At 49.8% G+C, this 19,598-nt stretch overlaps 1 pseudogene; it reads right to left on the reverse strand.

The window, feature by feature from the left end:
- Positions 1 to 16,282: 16,282 nt before the first annotated feature.
- LOC125519057 (uncharacterized) lies at positions 16,283 to 18,563 on the reverse strand (annotated as a pseudogene).
- Positions 18,564 to 19,598: the final 1,035 nt, after the last annotated feature.

The raw sequence follows: 19,598 nt of genomic DNA on the forward strand, positions 1-19,598 counted from the left end.
CTACCTCTCCGTAAATTAATATAAAATTGTTTAGGTCATTATTTTAGTGATCTAAATACTCTTATATTAATTTACAGAGGGAGTACCTTGGTGCTGGAAACCGAGTATTATTAATTGAGGCCACTCCTTGTTTCAGTGAGTAGCAGAGACTGTTTTCTGGATGTGTTTCATGCTTGCAGTATATTTTAAAGCATCAGACTAAAGATACATCTACTTTCCAGAGAAAGTGTCTAAGTACGTAATGACAACACATCTGCTGAGGGCATGGCCAATGCTCCACCGTGGAGTGGTGCTCCAGCCATACACGTAGGTTCGGATTGTCCAGCATGCTGCTTGCAGGCCAAAGCAGTCTCTTGCAGAAGAACCAGCCTCCTCGCCCAGAATGGTAGAAAAAGAGAGGAGAAAGCAAGCCGGTGTGACATCCCGCTGCTGCTCTTCCTATCATGGGGAACTAAACTGTGAAAAAGCTGAGGAGAGAGATGAAAAAGATGCTCACAAATGATGGCAGCTTGGTACCACATGTTGGGCAACTGCTAGATGGAACCATCCTCCTCACCCGTTCGTGCACTCGTGGAGGCATGGGGCAGCACGTAGATGCTGCCTTCATTGTACATGCCCTGAAGCCACGCCTGGCAACCTTTGTTACTCCAAGCATTTGCGTACTCTCTGCACCCAAGGCAAGTGTTTAATTTACACATTTCTTTATGCTGTGACATACATCTCCAAAAGTATACGATTGTTGCGTTGAATGTATCTATTTTCACAAACTTCTAACTCCATATTAGGTCATGTAGCCCGAGAAACACAAATAATAAAAAGCAAGTCAACTAATTTAAAACATTGTTCAAGAATTCGTCCGATTAATCAGTCAACGGCCCAGATAATCGCTACTCATAGGATAACCGAATGGAATGGCATCTATTCGTCGCGTTAACTTGTCAGGCCGATTAACTTGCCTCTGAGACCGATTTCTTTAACAATGATTTAAATTGAGTTTTGAATTCAAGAAAATGTCGCCGAATTTGTCCTTTATTGTTTTTGGAGTTGGGTTTTGGATTTGTTTTTTTAGTTTTCAGCAAAATGCCTTATTTGATAGGTATTCTGTCAGTTTCATCACATTGCAACTGTTTACGAGCTTAGAGATTTGGAGCTCGTCAAAATGGAGAATACCTTATTGTAAGAGTACTAACACTTTCCCAGCAAAGGTTGTAGGAGTACAGAACAGTGGCAGAGTGGAATGTTGGAGAGGGTGTGCACACAGCAAAAAACGATCGACATCATACATGTAATACATTTTCTTCGAAAAGGGCTACGTGCAATACATAATTTTACCGAGATAATAATATAAATAGCTTAGTTAAGTCTCACAAAGTTTGCTAAATACTCCCTCTGTTAGGGATGGCAATGGGTACCCATTACCCGCGTACCCTGCGGGTAAAAACCCTATTAGGGTAAGGGTATGGGATAATTTTTTCCCATGGGTACTTAAATGGGAAAATATCATACCCATCGGGGAGAGAGGGTACGGGTGGGGGATCGTATAACCCATACCCGCGTACCCATGTACCCATCTAAAATGCTGACAAGTGGGTTTCCGTTAATACCCTAATGTATTGATTTTCCCCTCCTAATCACGCTAAGTAAAAACTCTAATGTGTAGTCAAATCATCTCTATAATTTATCATGATTTTGTGAACTTAAAGTGTATGCCTATGTGTTGTTATTTATGATTATGTGTTCTTATTTAACATTTTTATGTCTCACTTTATAGGCAAGTATTTTTGTTTTATGAGAATGTGTTGTTGTTACAATATGTTGTTGCACATTGTTGTTTAAAATGTGTTGCTATTAATAATTTATGACTATATGTTGCTTTTTACAACTATTTTGTACTCAATTGATGTGTTGTAAACGCGGGTATTTTTACCTGCGAGTACCCATATACCCTGTCGGGTGACAGGTATGGGAAAAAATTGTACCCTTGACAGGTATGGGTATGGGTGATGGGCAAGTTCAAGGTGGACGGGTAAGGGTATGGGGAAGCTCCACCCGTACCAATACCCTGCGGGTGCCATCCTGACCCTCTGTCCCACAATATAAGACATTTTTTCTTGAGTTGGACAATATAAGACATTTTTATATTGTGGGATGGAGGAAGTATGTTTGAAATTTGCTGATATTACAATTCAAATGGTAGGCAAATCATAAAGCACGTGTTTTTGTATTTCAACATGAAGGAAATATGCCCTAGAGGCAATAATAAAGTTGTTATTTATATTTCTTTATATCATGATAAATGTTTATTATTCATGCTAGAATTGTATTAACTGGAAACTTAGTACATGTGTGAATATATAGACAAAACAGAGTGTCCTAGTGTGCCTCTAATTGAATAGCTCGTTAATCAAAGATGGTTAAGTTTCCTGACCATAGACATGTGTTGTCTCCGTTAGCTTAGCATAATGATCGTTAAATTTTATTGCTATTGCTTTCTTCATGACTTATATATATTTCCCTGACTATGAGATTATGCAACTCCCTAATACCGAAGGAACACCTTGTGTGCTATCAAACGTCACAACGTAACTGGATGATTACAAAGATGCTCTACAGGTGCCTCTGAAGGTGTTTGTTGGGTTGGCATAGATCAAGATTAGGATTTGTCACTCCGAGTATCGGAGAGGTATCTTTGGGCCCTCTCGGTAATGCACATCACTATAAGCCTTGCAAGCAATGTAACTAATGAGTTAGTTGCGGGATGATGCATTACGGAACGAGTAAAGAGACTTGCCGGTAATGAGATTGAACTAGCTATGATGATACGGACGATCGAATTTCGGGCAAGTAACATACCGATGACAAATGTAATAACGTATGTTGTTATTGCGGTTTGACCAATAAAGATTTTCATAGAACATGTAGGAACCAATATGAGCATCCAGGTTCCGCTATTGGTTATTGACCGGAGATGTGTCTCGGTCATGTCTACATAGTTGGGTCCGCACGCTTAACGTTCGATGGCGATTTGTATTATGAGTTATGTGTTTTGGTGACCGAAGTTTGTTCGGAGTCCCGGATGAGATTACGGACATGACGCGGAGTCTTGAAATGGTCGAGAGGTAATGATTCATATATTGGAAGGTAGTATTCGGACATCAGAATGGTTCCGAGCGATTCGGATATTTTACCGGAGTACCGAGGGGTTACCGGAACCCCCCCAGGGGAATTAATGGGCCTACATGGGCCTTAGTGGAGAGAGAGGAGGGCCGCAAGGGGTGGTCGCCCCCCAATGGCAGTCTGAATTGGACTAGGGAGGGGGCGGCGCCCCTTACCCTCTCCCTCTCCTTCCTTTTCCCTCTGGTGAAGAAAGGAAAAGGGGGGACGAATCCTACTAGGACTAGGAGTCCTAGTACGGCGTGCCCCCTCTAGGTCGGCCGCCTCCTCTTCCCCTCCTTTATATACGGGGACGGGGGCACCCCAAAGGCACATCAATTGTTCTCTTAGCCGTGTGCGGTGCCCCCCTCCACAGTTTACTCCTCCGGTCATTGCGTCGTAGTGCTTCGGCAAAGCCCTGCGTGGATCACATCACCATCACCGTCACCACGCCGTCGTGCTGACCGAACTCTCCCTCGACCCTCTGTTGGATCAGGAGTTCGAGGGACGTCATCGAGCTGAACATGTGCTGAACTCGAAGGTGATGTACGTTCGGTACTAGATCGGTTGGATCGTGAAGACGTTCGACTACATCAACCTCGTTAACCTAATGCTTCCGCTTTCGGTCTATGAGGCTACGTGGACACACTCTCCCCCTCTCGTTGCTATGTATCTCCTAGATAGATCTTGCGTGATCGTAGGAATTTTTTTGAAATTGCATGCTACGTTCCCCAACAAAACAAGCTTAATAGAGAGCTCTCCGGTGTCATGTGAACCTATCACCATTTCTCATATCAACTCCAATGTGCAAAAAGAAATTCCATTTTTTGTGATCTCTTGGCTAATTTGATCATTGGTAGTAAACATATATTTTGCCTCTAGATTGATCATCGCTTGTTTGAAGTGAATAAACTGCAATGGTCTTTCATGAGGCACATAATTATCAATCGATGAAGGAACCTTGATGACATGTTTATCAAAAAATAATGTTAGCTTTGCAAAAAAATCATTCCCATTTATGAGTTCATATGTTGCAGTATACTCAAACTAAGAAGTGTCATTGCATAATCTTGATCTATCTTTTCTGCAATGAATGAGACAACTCATTTATGTTGCGAAAATTATCAAGCATCAAGTGCCCATGCAAAACAAAGTCAATGTCCCCAAGGCTCCAACCATTACATGCATTTTGGTCCATCCAAGCCTTTCTGGTGGGTCATTTCCATTTTCCATGAGTACCTCAGTGATTGTGGGGTGCATATAAATAATGTGCACAACAATTATATAGTGAGAACCCCACATAGTATCACTGGGTCTTGCTAACCCCAACTCTTTATTAATACTGCTAGCATTTGCAGGCATTTCAAATGTTTCAAAAAAAATCTAAGCTCGATCATCTCAAAGCATGTCATGCCACTTACAAGAAACTCGAACAACATTGAGCGAGAAAAATATGATAAAAATGAGACACAGAAACATCATTAGCTTTTGCCATGCAACAACAAGGACTAATTGAACTTGATGTTGAAAGCAATTAATGTTGAAGGATCAAAGATGACAAATGGAGGGTGGAGGAGTAAATAGGTGACTACTTAATTTACTTAACAATTTTAGGGATTTTGTAAAATTATAACTTCTGTAGAAATGCTACTAAGTGGAACACCCTAAATGATGAGATAAACATAAGCAATCAAGTCATACAAGGTAAACAAGCTTAGCAAGTAATATCACACTAAAGCTAGGGAGCGAGATAACTAAAGTTATGGACATGAAAGATGCTTCTCGAAGTTCACGTTCTTGTGGGGTGACGTTAATCACAGTTGGAGAGGTGGAACCCAACCTACGCCCTCAACGATAAGAAATGTCTTGCCCTTCTTCTTGGAGTGTCTCGGTTAACCTATGCCCGAACTCCGTCCGCTAGTGGTACTTCATGGGGTGACCTTCAAACTATCACAAACTTCCCGGAGCAAATTCACAAGCTTTGAAGCTTTCGAATGACTCCAATTATCTAGGGTTGCCCACTGACCCAAGAGTAACAAAATGTAACATAACCAATGGTGAATTAACATTTGTTTTGGTATTTTAGATCTAGATCTTTACCTTAACTTATCTCAGAGTGGATCTATATGGAGGGAGACCTCAAGCTTTTTAGAGGTCAATAAATGATGTAGAGAGAGAACAGGCGTCCCCTTCCTAGTGGGAAAAGAATGGTCCTTATATAGTTCTTCTAAAGTAGGCCTATCTAGCCACTCGATATGCTTCCCAGAGGCTTGTGCTTCACCCGGAGTTTCGATCCAAGCTCTGAGCGATCTCTAGGCATGTCTAGAAACTCTCTATGCAGTTTCGGGTGCCCAGAGTTTCGAAGCAGTCTCTGGTAGACTTCTGGGCGATTCCCAAAGGTTTTTGGACCCGTACGAAGGATCATCCGTATGATTCGGACGAAATCCTAGGCTAGCACAATGGCCGTGATCCAGGGGGTAACTCCTTACTAATGTTCCAAACTTCATCCTCCATGAATATACTCTCAAGATCATGTAGATCAATAGTTTTCATCCCTAGGTAGTTGAGATCAAGCGTATGAATCCTTGCCTGATCAGACCCCAACAAACTTTCATAGGCCTCGGTGAATGCTTCCTCCTTGCGGCTTTGATCCGTGATAATCTCCTCTCCAAGTTTCGACATGTGAGATGAAATTATTCGCTCTCTTGCCGTCGGCCACTGCCTGGAATAGTTTAGTTTTCCAATCGCCCTCCCTTAGCCATCTGATACATGAGCTTTGCCACACGATAGTTCTTTCCAGTGATGCCATTTCAATGAGGGAAAGTTGTACTGTATGTTGTAGCCACAACTCCTATAAGGACAAGGGGTGACATTCTTAGGCCTGATCAAACTTGAGGATGAACCAATTAGCCACCGCCATAAGAAGCTTCATGTTCCCAGTGCTCCGTTGACCCAGGCTTGTAGTGCAGCCGCAGTGTTTCTGAAGAGAGCATCAAGCCTCTTGAGCAAGTCCACAATCGCATTGGCACAAACCCACACTTCTTTCACCGTGTCCTCAAACCCCTCCAACTTAGTCTAGAAAATCTCAAATCGAACACATTGTTTAGGGCAACATAACGCACTTGTGGACAAATGGAAGAGGGGCGTGATCTGAAACGCTCGTGGATAGCGCGTGAAGATGATAGTCCGCGTAAGCCGACTCCAAACCCACCGAGACAAGCGCACGATCGATTTTAGTCATCGTGGGGACATCTTGAAGGAAATATGCCCTAGAGGCAATAATAAAGTTATTATTTATTTCCTTATTTCATGATAAATGTTTATTATTCATGCTAGAATTGTATTAATCGGAAACATAATACATGGGTGAATACATAGACAAACATAGTGTCACTAGTATGCCTCTACTTGACTAGCTCATTGATCAAAGATGGTTAAGTTTCCTAACCATAGACATGAGTTGTTATTTGATCAATGGGATCACATCATTAGGAGAATGATGTGATTGACTTGACCCATTCCGTTAGCTTAGCACTTGATCGTTTGTTTACTGCTATTGCTTTCTTCATGACTTATACATGTTCTTATGACTATGAGATTATGCAACTCCTAAATACCGGAGGAACACTTTGTGTACTACCAAACGTCACAACATAACTGGGTGATTATAAAGGTGCTCTACAGGTGTCTCTGATGGTACTTGTTGAGTTGGCATAGATCAAGATTAGGATTTGTCACTCCGATTGTCGGAGAGGTATCTCTAGGCCCTCTCGGTAATACACATCACTATAAGCCTTGCAAGCATGATAACTAATGAGTTAGTTACGGGATGATGTATTACGGAACGAGTAAAGAGACTTGCCGGTGACGAGATTGAACTAGGTATTGGATACCGACGATCGAATCTCGGACAAGTAACATACCGATTACAAAGAGAACAACGTATAGTGTTGTGCGGTTTGACCGATAAAGATCTTCGTAGAATATGTAGGAACCAATATGAGCATCCAGGTTATTGACCGGAGATGTGTCTCGGTCATGTCTACATAGTTCTCGAACCCGTAGGGTCCGCACGCTTAAAGTTCTGTGACGATCGGTTTTATGAGTTTATATGTTTTGATGTACCGAAGGTAGTTCGGAGTCCCGGATGTGATCACGGACATGACGAAGAGTCTCGAAATGGTCGAGACATAAAGATTGATATATTGGAAGCCTACATTCGGACATCGGAATAGTTCCGGGTGAAATCGGAATTTTACCGGAGTACCGAAGGGGTTACCGGAACCCCCCGGGGACTAATGGGCCTTGTTGGTCCATAAGGGAAAGAGAGAGGGGCCGGCCTAGGGCAAGCAGCGCGCCCCTTCCCCCTGTCCGAATTGGACTAGGAGAAGGGGGGGCGGCACCCCCATTTCCTTCTCTTTCTCTCCTTGCCTTTCCCCCTCCTAGTAGGAGTAGGAAAGGGAGGAATCATGATGAGGACATAGACCTGGGTAGGGTAATAGGCCTGACCTATACGTCCTACCTAAGGTCCTAGTCTTAAAAGCAAAGAAGTTCAAGAGTAAACAAGGTGGACCCAATAAAGGTGTCGAGTGTAATCCACTCGACCTACCATTCACTCGGAGACTACTTCTTCTTTGAGTCACTCGACTATTCAACCACTCGACCATGTAAAAGACCACTCGACGTACAAGAAGACCACTCGACCATTTGTAGCACTTTATTACAGATGCTACCTGTAACGCTCTCTCTTTATGAACATTGAACCCTGTGTAACGGAGGGGAGCTGGGGTCCTGGCGCACTCTATATAAGCCACCCCCTCCTCTGGGACAAGGGTTCGCACCCCCTATAACTCACGCGCATATAATCCAGTCGACCGCCTCCGGGCTCTGAGATGTAGGGCTGTTACTTCCTCCGAGAAGGGCCTGAACTCGTAAAACTCGCGTATACAACTCCTCCATAGTTAGGATCTTGCCTCTACATCCCTACCCCCCATTCTACTGTCAGACTTAGAACCACGACAGTTGGCGCCCACCGTGGGGCAGGTGTCTTAGCGACTTGTTGGATAAGTTGCGATTTTTTCAATCCCCATCAACATGGTTTCAGGCGGAGGTATGGCCGAGGGCCGCGAGATCCGTCTCAGCGTGCTTGTATTCGTCGTCGACGACTCCGCTTGGCTCCAAGAAGCGCCACTTGACATCGAGGCGCTCCCCGTCCGCGGGGCAACACACTTTCGCGCGTGCGTCCGTGGCGTCCTCCTACGGCAGCCGTCGACTCAGTATCGGTCGGCTCCTGTGCTGACCTCCCTCCCTGTAGCCCGCCGGAGCAAACGTTCCGGTCGATCGAGGCTTCAGTGGTGGTTGAGGCATGCAGTGGCTCGCCAGTCGGCCACCCCCCCCAAGTCGCGGCAATCGAGCCCGACGAAACTCTCTACGGCCTGTTCGACCTGTCGACTGGCTCCATAGAGACCGCATCCGAGTGTGACAGCAGCGACCCTACGGTGGAAGTTTTGATGGTCAATGGACCATGCAGTCCTCCTGGCTTCACCCATGAAGACGGAGGCGATGGGGTGCTACCTCTTGAGCACTGCATTGGATTTCCCCGAAGAGGAAGGGATGACGCAGCAAAGTAGCGTAAGTATTTCCCTCAGTTTTTGAGAACCAAGGTATCAATCCAGTAGGAGGCTACACTCGAGTCCCTCGTACCTACACAAAAACAATAGCTCAACGCAATCAACGCGCTTAGGGTTGTCAATCCCTTCACGGTCACTTACGAAAGTGAGATCTGATAGAGATGATAAATAATATTTTTGGTATTTTTGATATAGAGATGCAAAGTAAAAAGTAAAAGAAAAGTAAAGGCAAAGCAATAATAAAGTGATGGAGATTGATATGATGAGAAAGAGACCCGGGGGCCATAGGTTTCACTAGTGGCTTCTCTCAAGAGCATAAGTATTCTACGGTGGGTGAACAAATTACTATTGAGCAATTGACAGAATTGAGCATAGTTATGAGAATATCTAGGTATGATCATGTATATAGGCATCACGTCCGAGACAAGTAGACCAAAACGATTCTGCATCTACTACTATTACTCCACTCATCGACCGCTATCCAGCATGCATCTATAGTATTAAGTTAAAAACCAGAGTAACACCTTAAGCAAGATGACATGATGTAGAGGGATAGTTTCATGCAATATGATAAAAACCCCATCTTGTTATCCTCGATGGCAACAATACAATACGTGCCTTGCTGCCCCTTCTGTCACTGGGAAAGGACACCACAAGATTGAACCCCAAAGCTAAGCACTTCTCCCATGGCAAGAAAAACCAATATAGTAGGCCAAACCAAACTGATAATTCGAAGAGACTTGCAAAGATAACCAATCATACATAAAAGAATTCAGAGAAGATTCAAATATTATTCATAGATCGACTGGATCATAAACCACAATTCATCAGTCTCAACAAACACACCGCAAAAAGAAGATTACATCGAATAGATCTCCACGAAGAGGGGGAGAACATTGTATTGAGATCCGAAAAGAGAGAAGAAGCCATCTAGCTACTAGCTATGGACCTGTAGTTCTGAAGTAAACTACTCACATTTCATCGGAGGGGCTTGGATGATGATGTAGAAGCCCTCCGTGATCGATGCCCCCTCCGGCGGAGCTCCGGAACAGGCCCCAATATGGGATCTCGTGGATACAGAAAGTTGCGGTGGTGGAATTAGGTTTTTGGCTCCGTCCCTGATCGTTCGGGGGTACGTGGATATATATAGGAGTAAGAAGTACGTCGGTGGAGCTTCGAGGGGCCCACGAGGCAGGGGACGCGCCCTAGGGGGGGCGCCCTCCGCCCTCGTGACCACCTCGTGGCTTTCTTGACTAAGGGTCCAAGTCTCGTGGATCTTATCTGATGAGAAAATCACGTTTCCGAAGGTTTCATTCCGTTTGGACTCCGTTTGATATTCCTTTTCTTCGAAACCCTAAAACAGGCAAAAAACAGCAATTCTGGGCTAGGCCTCCGGTTAATAGGTTAGTCCCAAAAATAATATAAAAGTGGAAAATAAAGCCCAATAATGTCTAAAACAGTAGATAATATAGCATGGAGCAATCAAAAATTATAGATACGTTGGAGACGTATCAAGCATCTCCAAGCTTAATTCCTGCTCGTCCTCTAGTAGGTAAATGATAAAAATAGAATTTTTGATGCGGAGTGCTGCTTGGCATAATTTTAATGTAATTCTTATTAATTGTGGTATGAATATTCAGATCCGAAAGATTCAAGACAAAAGTTCATATTGACATAAAAATGATAATACTTCAAGCATACTAACTAAGCAATTATGTCTTCTCAAAATAACATGGCCAAAGAAAGTTCATCCCTACAAAATCATATAGTTTTGTCATGTTTCATTTCCGTCACACAAGAATGCTCTCATCATGCACAACCCCGATGGCAAGCCAAGCAATTGTTTCATACTTTAGTAATCTCAAACCTATAAACTTTCACGCAATATATGAGCGCGAGCCATGGACATAGCACTATGGGTGGAATAGAATATAATGAGGGGGGTTATGTGGAGAAGACAAAAAGGGAGAAAGTCTCACATCAACGAGGCTAATCAATGGGCTATGGAGATGCCCACCGATTGATGTTAATGCAAGGAGTAGGGATTTCCATGCAACGGATGCACTAGAGCTATAAATGTATGAAAGCTCAACAAAAGAAACTAGTGGGTGTGCATCCAACTTTCTTGCTCACGAAGACCTAGGGCACTTGAGGAGGCCCATTGTTGGAATATACAAGCCAAGTTCTATAATGAAAAATTCCCACTAGTATATGAAAGTGATAATATGAGAGACTCTCTACTATGAAGATCATGGTGCTACTTTGAAGCACAAGTGTGGTAAAAGGATAGTAACATTGTCCCTTCTCTCTTTTTCTCTCATTTCTTTTGGGGGCCTTCTCTTTTTTTATGGCCTTTCTTTTTTTGGGGGCCTTCTCTTTTTTTATGGCCTTTCCTTTTTTATACCTCACTTGGGATAATGCTCTAATAATGATGATCATCACACTTCTATTTATTTACAACTCAATGATTACAACTCGATACTAGAACAAAGATGACTCTATATGAATGCCTCCGGCGGTGTACCGGGATATGCAATGAACCAAGAGTGACATGTATGAAAGAATTATGAACGGTGGCTTTGTCACAAATACTATGTCAACTACATGATCATGCTAAGCAATATGACAATGATGAATGTGTCATGATAAACAGAATGATGGAAAGTTGCATGGCAATATATCTCGGAATGGCTATGGAAATGCCATAATAGGTAGGTATGGTGGATGTTTTTAGGAAGATATAAGGAGGTTTATGTGTGAAAGAGCGTATCATATCATAGGGTTTGGATGCACCGGCGAAGTTTGCGCCAACTCTCAATGTGAGAAAGGGCAATGCACGGTACCAAAGAGGCTAGCAAGGATGGAAGGGTGAGAGTGCGTATAATCATGGACTCAACATTAGTCATAAAGAACTCACATACTTATTGCAAAAATCTACAAGTCATCAAAAATCTCGGCACTACGCGCATGCTCCTAGGGGGATAGATTGGTAGGAAAAGACCATCGCTCGTCCCCGACCGCCACTCATAAGGAAGACAATCAAATAACACCTCATGCTTCAAATTTGTTGCATAACGTTTACCATACGTGCATGCTACGGGACTTGCAAACTTCAACACAAGTACTTCTTAATTTCACAACTACTCAACTAGCATGACTTTGATATTATTACCTCCATATCTCAAAACAATCATCAAGCATCAAACTTTTCTTAGTATTCAACACACTCATACGAAAGTTTTATTATTAATCTTGCATACCAAGCATATTAGGATTTTAAGCAAATTACCATGCTATTAAGACTCTCAAAATAATCTAAGTGAAGCATGAGAGATCAATAGTTTCTATAAAACAAATCCACCACCGTGCTCTAAAAGATATAAGTGAAGTACTAGAGCAAAACTATTTTTTTTGAGGAACCGGCAGGAGCACTGCCTTTTCATATAAGAAGGAGAATAAAGTTTATGTACAAGAGTGTTCCGGTTTTCCGAGAGAAACCGGACAAAAACCCGTAGAAACTAATCAACCGATACCGGCTGCTACCTGTGCTCGGCCGAAGGCCAAAGTCCTTTGCTTGATGTCGTCAAAGGCAATAGCTGCTACCTCTAGGTGCGTGAGGCGAGTTCCATTGAAGATGCGGCGGTTTCGCTCCTTCCAGATGTTCTAGATGGTGTAAAGGAAGCGGCCGCTCCGCCTTCTTCCGTCGTCCTTGGGCAAATTGGTGGTGAACGAATCCCACCAGTCCGAAATCCCCATCGAAGGGGGCAACGTGGGCGTGGCCCCAGAATCCTCTCCCGTCCACACCTAGACGTGAGACCAAACTGCGGCGGCAAATGGGCAGTCCTTACAGAGATGAGTGGCCGTCTCCGGTGCCCCAAGGCAAAGGGGGCAGCGAGGGTCGTGCGGCCAGCCACGAACGGCTAGCATGTCGGCCATGAGGATTTTTCCGTGGAGCACAAGCCAGGCGAAGAACTTGCATTTTGGCTCAGCGTGTGCCTCCCAAATCTTGGCTGGGGAAAACCTGGGATAGGATGCAGAGAACTGGGCCGCGTAGGCCGACGCAGCAGAGTATATGCCATTTGGGGTCCACCGCCAAGTGATGGAGTCCTCCCGGTCCGGGTTCAACTCAACCTGAGAGATAGCTGATGCGAGGGCAATGAACTCCTGCAGATGGGTAGGCGATGAGAGACGGGCCACCGATCTGATCCAGTTCTCCTCCTGGAGCTCGTTCATCACAGTTCTCCTCTTCCTGTGGCAATTTTGTACAGCTCCGGGAAGGCCCGGGATAGGGGGCCCCGTCCTGTCCAGTCGTCGTGCCAGAATAAGGATTTTCTCCCATTGCCCAAGGAGATGGTGGTAGAAGCCCTGAAGAGCGCCATATCCGTCTCATCACAGGGCACCGCAGAGCCCACCCATTGGCGGCTAGGATCAGTCCACATAAGCCAAGGCCAGCGCAGACGGAGCGCCCGACCAAATCTCTCGAGGTCAGTGATTCCCAGGCCCCCCATGGGCTTAGGCCGGCAGACAGTCTTCCAGTTGACCAGAGAATGTCCGCCAGACACGTTTTCCGAGTCTTCCCCGCACCAGATGAAGTTACGAGTGATCTTACTAAGCTTCTGGATTGCCCAAGTGGGAAGCGAGAGCGCAGTGAGGTGATGATTTGCGATGGCGCACAATACGGACTTTGCAAGGGAGACCCTGCCCGGTCGCGCCAGGTTCTTCCCCTTCCAGCCCGGCAACCGGCCCATTGCCTTGTCTAGAAGAGGTTGGAGGTCAACCCTTCTGAGCCGCCTGGTATGTAGTGGGAGACCTAGGTATCGGCCGGGGAATGAGGCCAGCTTGGCCGGGAAGGCTGAGAGGATTGCCGGGAGATCGATGTCCTGGCAGCGAATGGGGAACACCTCGGTCTTGCTGACGTTTGTGACGAGGCCTGATGCATCCCCAAAACAGGCAAGGATCCTAGCGATGGTGTCGATCTCTTCTTTGACCGGGTTAGCGAAGATGCCCGCATCGTCTGCATAGAGAGAAACCCTACAGGAGGCCGTCCGCGCCCTGATGGGCTTGAGGGTCCCGGCCCGGGAAGCCGCCCGAAACATAAGTTGCAGAGGATCGATGGCCAGAATGAAGAGCATAGGTGACACCGGGTCGCCCTGGGGAAGGCCTTTTCCATGTACGAATGGGGTTCCCGGCTCCCCATTTAACAGCACCCTAGAGGAAGATGAAGCGAGGGTCATGCAGATCCATTCCCGCCAGCGCTGCCCAAATCCCAACTGTTGCAGCACCTCCAGGAGGTAAGCCCAACCCACAGAGTCGAAAGCCTTGGAGATGTCGAGCTTGAGGAAAAGGCCTGGCGTTGAAGAGCGGTGCAATTCTTTGATCAAGTTTTGCACGTGTAGGAAATTATCGTGGATGCACCGTTTCTACACAAAGGCACTCTGGCACTTGGAAACCAGCGACGGAAGAAGAGGGGCTAGTCGGTTAGCCAACAGCTTGGAGAAGATCTTGGAGATGCTGTGTATCAAACTGATTGGGCGGTAGTCGCCAATCGAGGATGCGCCGGCTTTTTTCAGGAGCAGAATAATGTTGGCAGAATTGATCAGGCCAGCGCAGTCGCCTCTCAGGTTCGCGAGCTGCATCACCACAGCCACGACATCCACTTTGATGATCTCCCAGCATGATTTGAAGAAGGCGCCGATGAAACCATCAGGGCCCGGGGCCTTGACCGAAGGTAAGGAGAATACCGCCTCCTTAATCTCTGCCTCGTCGAATGGAGCGTCCAGAGCCGATAGGTCGTGGCGCTGCATCCCGATGTTCTCCCAGACAATGGACTTGGTGCGCAGGGCAGGCGTGCCGATGTTAGCCTGGAAGTGGTCTAGAAGGGCCCGTTCCTTGTCCTGTCTAGTAATTGCCAGCCCCGAGGTGGTGGTGATTGTCTGGATGAAGTTCTTACGCCTTCGTCCGTTCGCTCGAGCATGGAAAAGCTTTGTGGTGGCATCCCCCAGTCGGATCCAGTTGAGCCGAGAACGCTGTCTCAGCTTGATTTTCTGAATGGCGAGGAGCCCCAGGTACGAGGCCTTAAGTTGTTTACGCAATTCCCTCTCCAAGTCCGAGAGCGGTCTTCCCTCCTCAGCAACATCCAGGCGCCAGATGATCTCCTTGGCAACTGCGATCTGGGAGCCAAGCATCCCGACCTTTTCCTTTTGCCACTTGCGCAGGGCCTTCGTGGTCCGACAGAGCTTGATATGAATCTTGCGGATGGCATCCCGGGCCTGAAGAGGTTTGCTCCATGCCAAGGCAACGGTGTCCTTGAAGCCCGGGAGACGAAGCCAGAATTCCTCGAATTTAAAGGAAGGCTTTCTTAAATCGTCGACGCACCCCTGAAGATATAATGGAGCATGATCCGAGCAAGCTGTGGTGATAGCCTGAAGGTGCGCATTGGGAAAGAGCATGTCCCAATCGTCAGAGTGGAACACGTGGTCAATCTTGGTAAGGACCGGGTTGGCCTGCGCATTTGACCAGGTGAAACGGCGCCCGCCTAGGTGAAGCTCCTTTAGCTGCAAGAAATCAAGAGCCCCATGGAACTTGCCCACCAGGCGGCGGTTGATTTTGGTGTTGCTCTTATCCGCCGCTTTAGTGATGAGGTTGAAATCCCCTAGAAGGAGCCACTCGCTTCTGGCCATGGTCTTGAGAGTCCTCAGCTCCTCAATGAAGGCCAACTTGTCTTGCTCGCCCTGCGGGCCATAGACGCCCGTGATTGTCCACGAAGCGCGCTCGTTAAGCATGGTGACGGTGGCAGAGATGGAGCCCGGAGTTGCATGGAAGTCGGATAGGGTGAAGAAGCGATCCAACGCGGCCAGAATCAAGCCCCCGCGGGTGCCGTCGGCCGGGAGGATATAACAGTTTGCGACGAAACACGGGCCAAGCATCTCGCGGATGGTGGCATCATCAATGGCCTGGAGTTTTGTCTCTTGGAGGCAGACAATGGATGCATGGGAGTCTCGGACGATGTCTCGAACGGCATCCCGGCGGGCACGCGAGTTCAGGCCTCGAACGTTCCAACTGATGATGTTGACATTAGGTTGTGCCATTAAGGAAACTTTGAGTGATCACTGCAGGAGCAGCTTCTCAAAGCCGAGTAGCCGGTAGATGGACGGTTGACGCAAACACACATGTTGTAGAAGATAGCAGACGAACATGAAGCACCCCAAGGGTGAGACGATAGGCGACCTGGAGCCGCGGCGATGCGCAGCATCTAGAGACTAAAACGGAAAGCAGAAAGCAGAAGGCGATACATCTTGGGACGGAGGACCTCCCAGGCCGAGCGTCGGACGCAAGGGCCACTAGAACTACTAGGACCCCTACACATCAGCAACTTGAGTCTCCACGGTTGCTTTCTTGCCCTTCTTCAGCTTCTTTTGTGTGAGGTTCTTGGCATGTGAAACAAGCCCCGCAATCGCCTGGACCACGGGAGCGGCTAGCGGAGTGGCGAACATGTCTAGCTACGCTTGCTTGGCCTTGTCGTCGTAGTCGACGGATGGATCAAGGACACCGCAGACCCTAGCAATGATCTCTTGGACCACGTCCGAGCCGGCGCCCGGTGGGAGCAGAGCCTTCTTCTTGTCAAGGCGGGCGCTGCGACGAGTAATCGCTATAGCAGCCTTGGCCTTGCGTGGAGCTGGAGTGGGCAGCAGCGGAGCGTCGGCGCAGTTGGCGATGGAGTCGAGGAACGTGTCCAGAGTAGCTGGAGGAAGCGGTCCGTCTTCAGGCGTTGCCACGACGGCCAGCGCAGTGGGATCATCGGCGAGCAACTCAGCGTGGGCGTCGCCGGGCAGCAGAACAACAGCAGCAGACGACCCATTGAACGTAACCGGGCGAGCCACCACAGGCCCAACAGGGAGCAACCCAACCGCCAAGTCATCAGGTGGCAGCACGTTTTCATGCGCCAAGTCAGCACATGGCAACACACTTACATGCACGGGCCCTAGGCCACCTCCATGCACGGGCTCCAGGCCATCAACAAACACGTTTACATGCACGGGCCCTAGGCCAACTCCATGCACGGGCTCCAGGCCATCTTCAGGTAGCACAACAGCAGCCACGGGCTCCAGGCCAGCATCAGGTAGCAGAACAGGTCCATGCACCTCCAGGCCAGAGGCGAGGCGGTCGAGCTCAGGGAGTCCACCGTAGGGGACGACAGTGGCGCAACAAAAGCAGTAGGAAGCGCGGTAGTCGTGGGAACCAGCCCGGTGATGGGATGGGTATGCTGAGGCATGTCCGTGGCCGGGACGGACCAGGCTTCATTCGTGGCCTCGCCCGAGCCGAGCCGAGCCGAGTCGAGCGCCAGCCCCGCCAGGCCGACAACGAGGGGGAGAACCGCATCCCTGTCTGCCTGAACGTCATCCCTGTCTGCCTGAACGCCTCCATGCACCGCCTGCGGGGGTGGGCTGACGGCGCGTGCCAACGAGCACAACTTGGAGAAGAGCACCTCCGCCTTGTCGACGAGCCCGACAAGCGTACGACGCATGGCAGAGAATTCAGAGCGCAGCGGAGCGAGTGCCGCCTCGAGCGCGAAAGCCATCTCGTCCCGGAGCGCCCGAGCCTATCCTCCAGACTGCAGCCCACCGTCGGAGGCCGCCGGGCGAAGCTGACAGAAGGCACCCGAGCCCAACCCCGGCGCCAAAGAGACCGGTGCCGCAGCGGCAGGAGACCCTGCCCGGCTCGTCCGTGTCATCCGTCCGCCCCGTCCCGGCGACGGGGGGAACGGGTGCGCTCTCTGTGCACCTCCATGCGGGTCTCCCTAGCATGGCCATCGCGCCCGCGCCCATCTCTTCTGCCGCCCCCATGGCAGTCATCGTCGAAGTCGTCGCCGTCGTCGCGGCGCCGGTGCAGCTGGCGTGGGTGGTCGTCGGTCCCCTGGCCACGGCGGCGAGGCGCAGCGGCCCGTGAGGGGATGATGGGAGCAGGCGTGGTCAGCATCGCCCCGAGCGGAGGGGGAACGCCGTCGACAGAACCTCGGTTCCACACCAGGTCCGACCGAGGCGGGTTGAACGGGGCGGCGCGGCTGTCGGTGACGTAGCAGTCCAGCGGGGCGTTTGCATGGTCTTCCGCCGCATCCAGATGGACCAGCACGCGGTAGGTGGCGCCTCTCTTGCAACCGGACGGCCTGGCTTCGTTGGCGAACACCTGCAGACCGCCGGACGGCCTCGTGGTGAAGGTGAGCCAAATGATCTTCGGGATCAGGTTTGGGTCCGCCGTCCACGCCCAAAGGTCGAGCGTCTCCGAGTTTGTCCTGAGCACGGAGTGGTCTTCGAGACGGTCGAGGGAGCAACGCCGGCCGATGATGCGTTCGGCGACGAACGGGGTCCAGGCGTAGTCCGGCACGTTCTCCAGGCAGAGGCGCACTCTGTAGTTGAGAGCCGCGCCAAGCGCCCGCTCCAGCGGCCGCCAGGGGCGGATGTGGACGATGCCACCGCCGGCGCGCACCCGCCCCGCAGCGAGGGCCTCGTCACAGTGCGCCTTGTGATTGAACTTGATGAGGAACTCAACGGGGTGGTACGGAGTGACGGCCACATCCGCGTGGCTCAAACGGAACTGCTTCCGGATGGCTCGGTCGACGTCAAGCGCCTCAAGGCGCCGTGGCGAGTTGACTGACCAGGCGATGGCGGCAGTCTGCTCCCAGTCGAGCATGTCACGGTCCATGTCGAAGGAAGACGGGATGATGCAGGAGTCCTCCTCCGGGCGAGCGTCTGGCGCCCCAATACCAGCAGAGGCGCGGGCCATCGCAGGCTGGCGTGGTGGAGGAAGGGCCGACGCGGGAGGAGCGGCAACGATGGCGGCCCAGGAACTCGCGCCCGGCGAAGTTGGCGATAAACGAGGGCGAGCAGCCGTGGAAGGGGGGAGCCTGGGTGGGGGAGGCCTTGGCTTGGAGCGCAGCGGGCACTTGCGCTCGGTATGACCGGAGAGCTTGCAGGACAGGTAGCGGATTGGATCTCTGCAAGCGACGGAGCGGTGGTGCTGTGGAGCAAGGCAACGAGAGCAGAGGCCCTCCGTGCGCCTTTTGAAGCGGAGCTGGCTCGCCCGACGCTGCTCCTCGAGGTGGAGAGCCGCGGGATGGGCAGGGGATGCAGTAGGCCGGCTTGAAGGCGCGTCCCGTTGAGGGCGGCGCGCAGCAGTCCATCCGGCCTCCTCCCGAGGCGAGGATGGGACGTCGTCCGGCGTGCGTGGACAGCCTGGAGGCACGAAGACGGCCTGGTCAGAGCCGGGCGGGATGATAATGGCTGAGCGGAGGCGAGAGGCCGCATTGAAGGCGCCGGTCGCCGCAGCTGCCGGTGGACGCGAGGACACCTCACCTTGATTGCGCTCGGCGCCTTGAATGCAGGCCGAGGGGGCCAGAGCGCCATCAAGGCCCGGGGAGGGGGGCAGCGAATCCGGCACCAGTTCGCCCGGATCCCCGGGCAGACGCGACAGCCGCGAAGCGGAGGGAGACGTAGGCATGGCCGCAGCGGCCGAATCCGACGCGGAGGCAGCAGACGCAGGCCGGGGGGGCTGGCTCAGATTCGGAGCCGAAACCAGCGCAGAAGACCGCAGACGCAGCCGCTGCTCCTCGGAGAAGAACCACGGGGCCCCAGGAGCGAGGCGGACCGGCCTGAATGGAGGGGGAGGCAACGGGGCGGCCAGTGGCGGACGGGGCGCCGGCGAGGCGGCCGCGCCCGAGGACGGGGCCGAGGGGAGCGTGGGGCTTCCCAACTGTGTCATCTTCGCTCGATACCTAGAGCAAAACTATAAAGCTCAAAAGATATAAGTGAAGCGCATAGA

This window comes from Triticum urartu, chromosome 7A (assembly GCF_056163025.1).
Source record: "Triticum urartu cultivar PI428250 chromosome 7A, HENAU_Tu73, whole genome shotgun sequence".
In the NCBI taxonomy this organism is placed as follows: domain Eukaryota; kingdom Viridiplantae; phylum Streptophyta; class Magnoliopsida; order Poales; family Poaceae; genus Triticum; species Triticum urartu.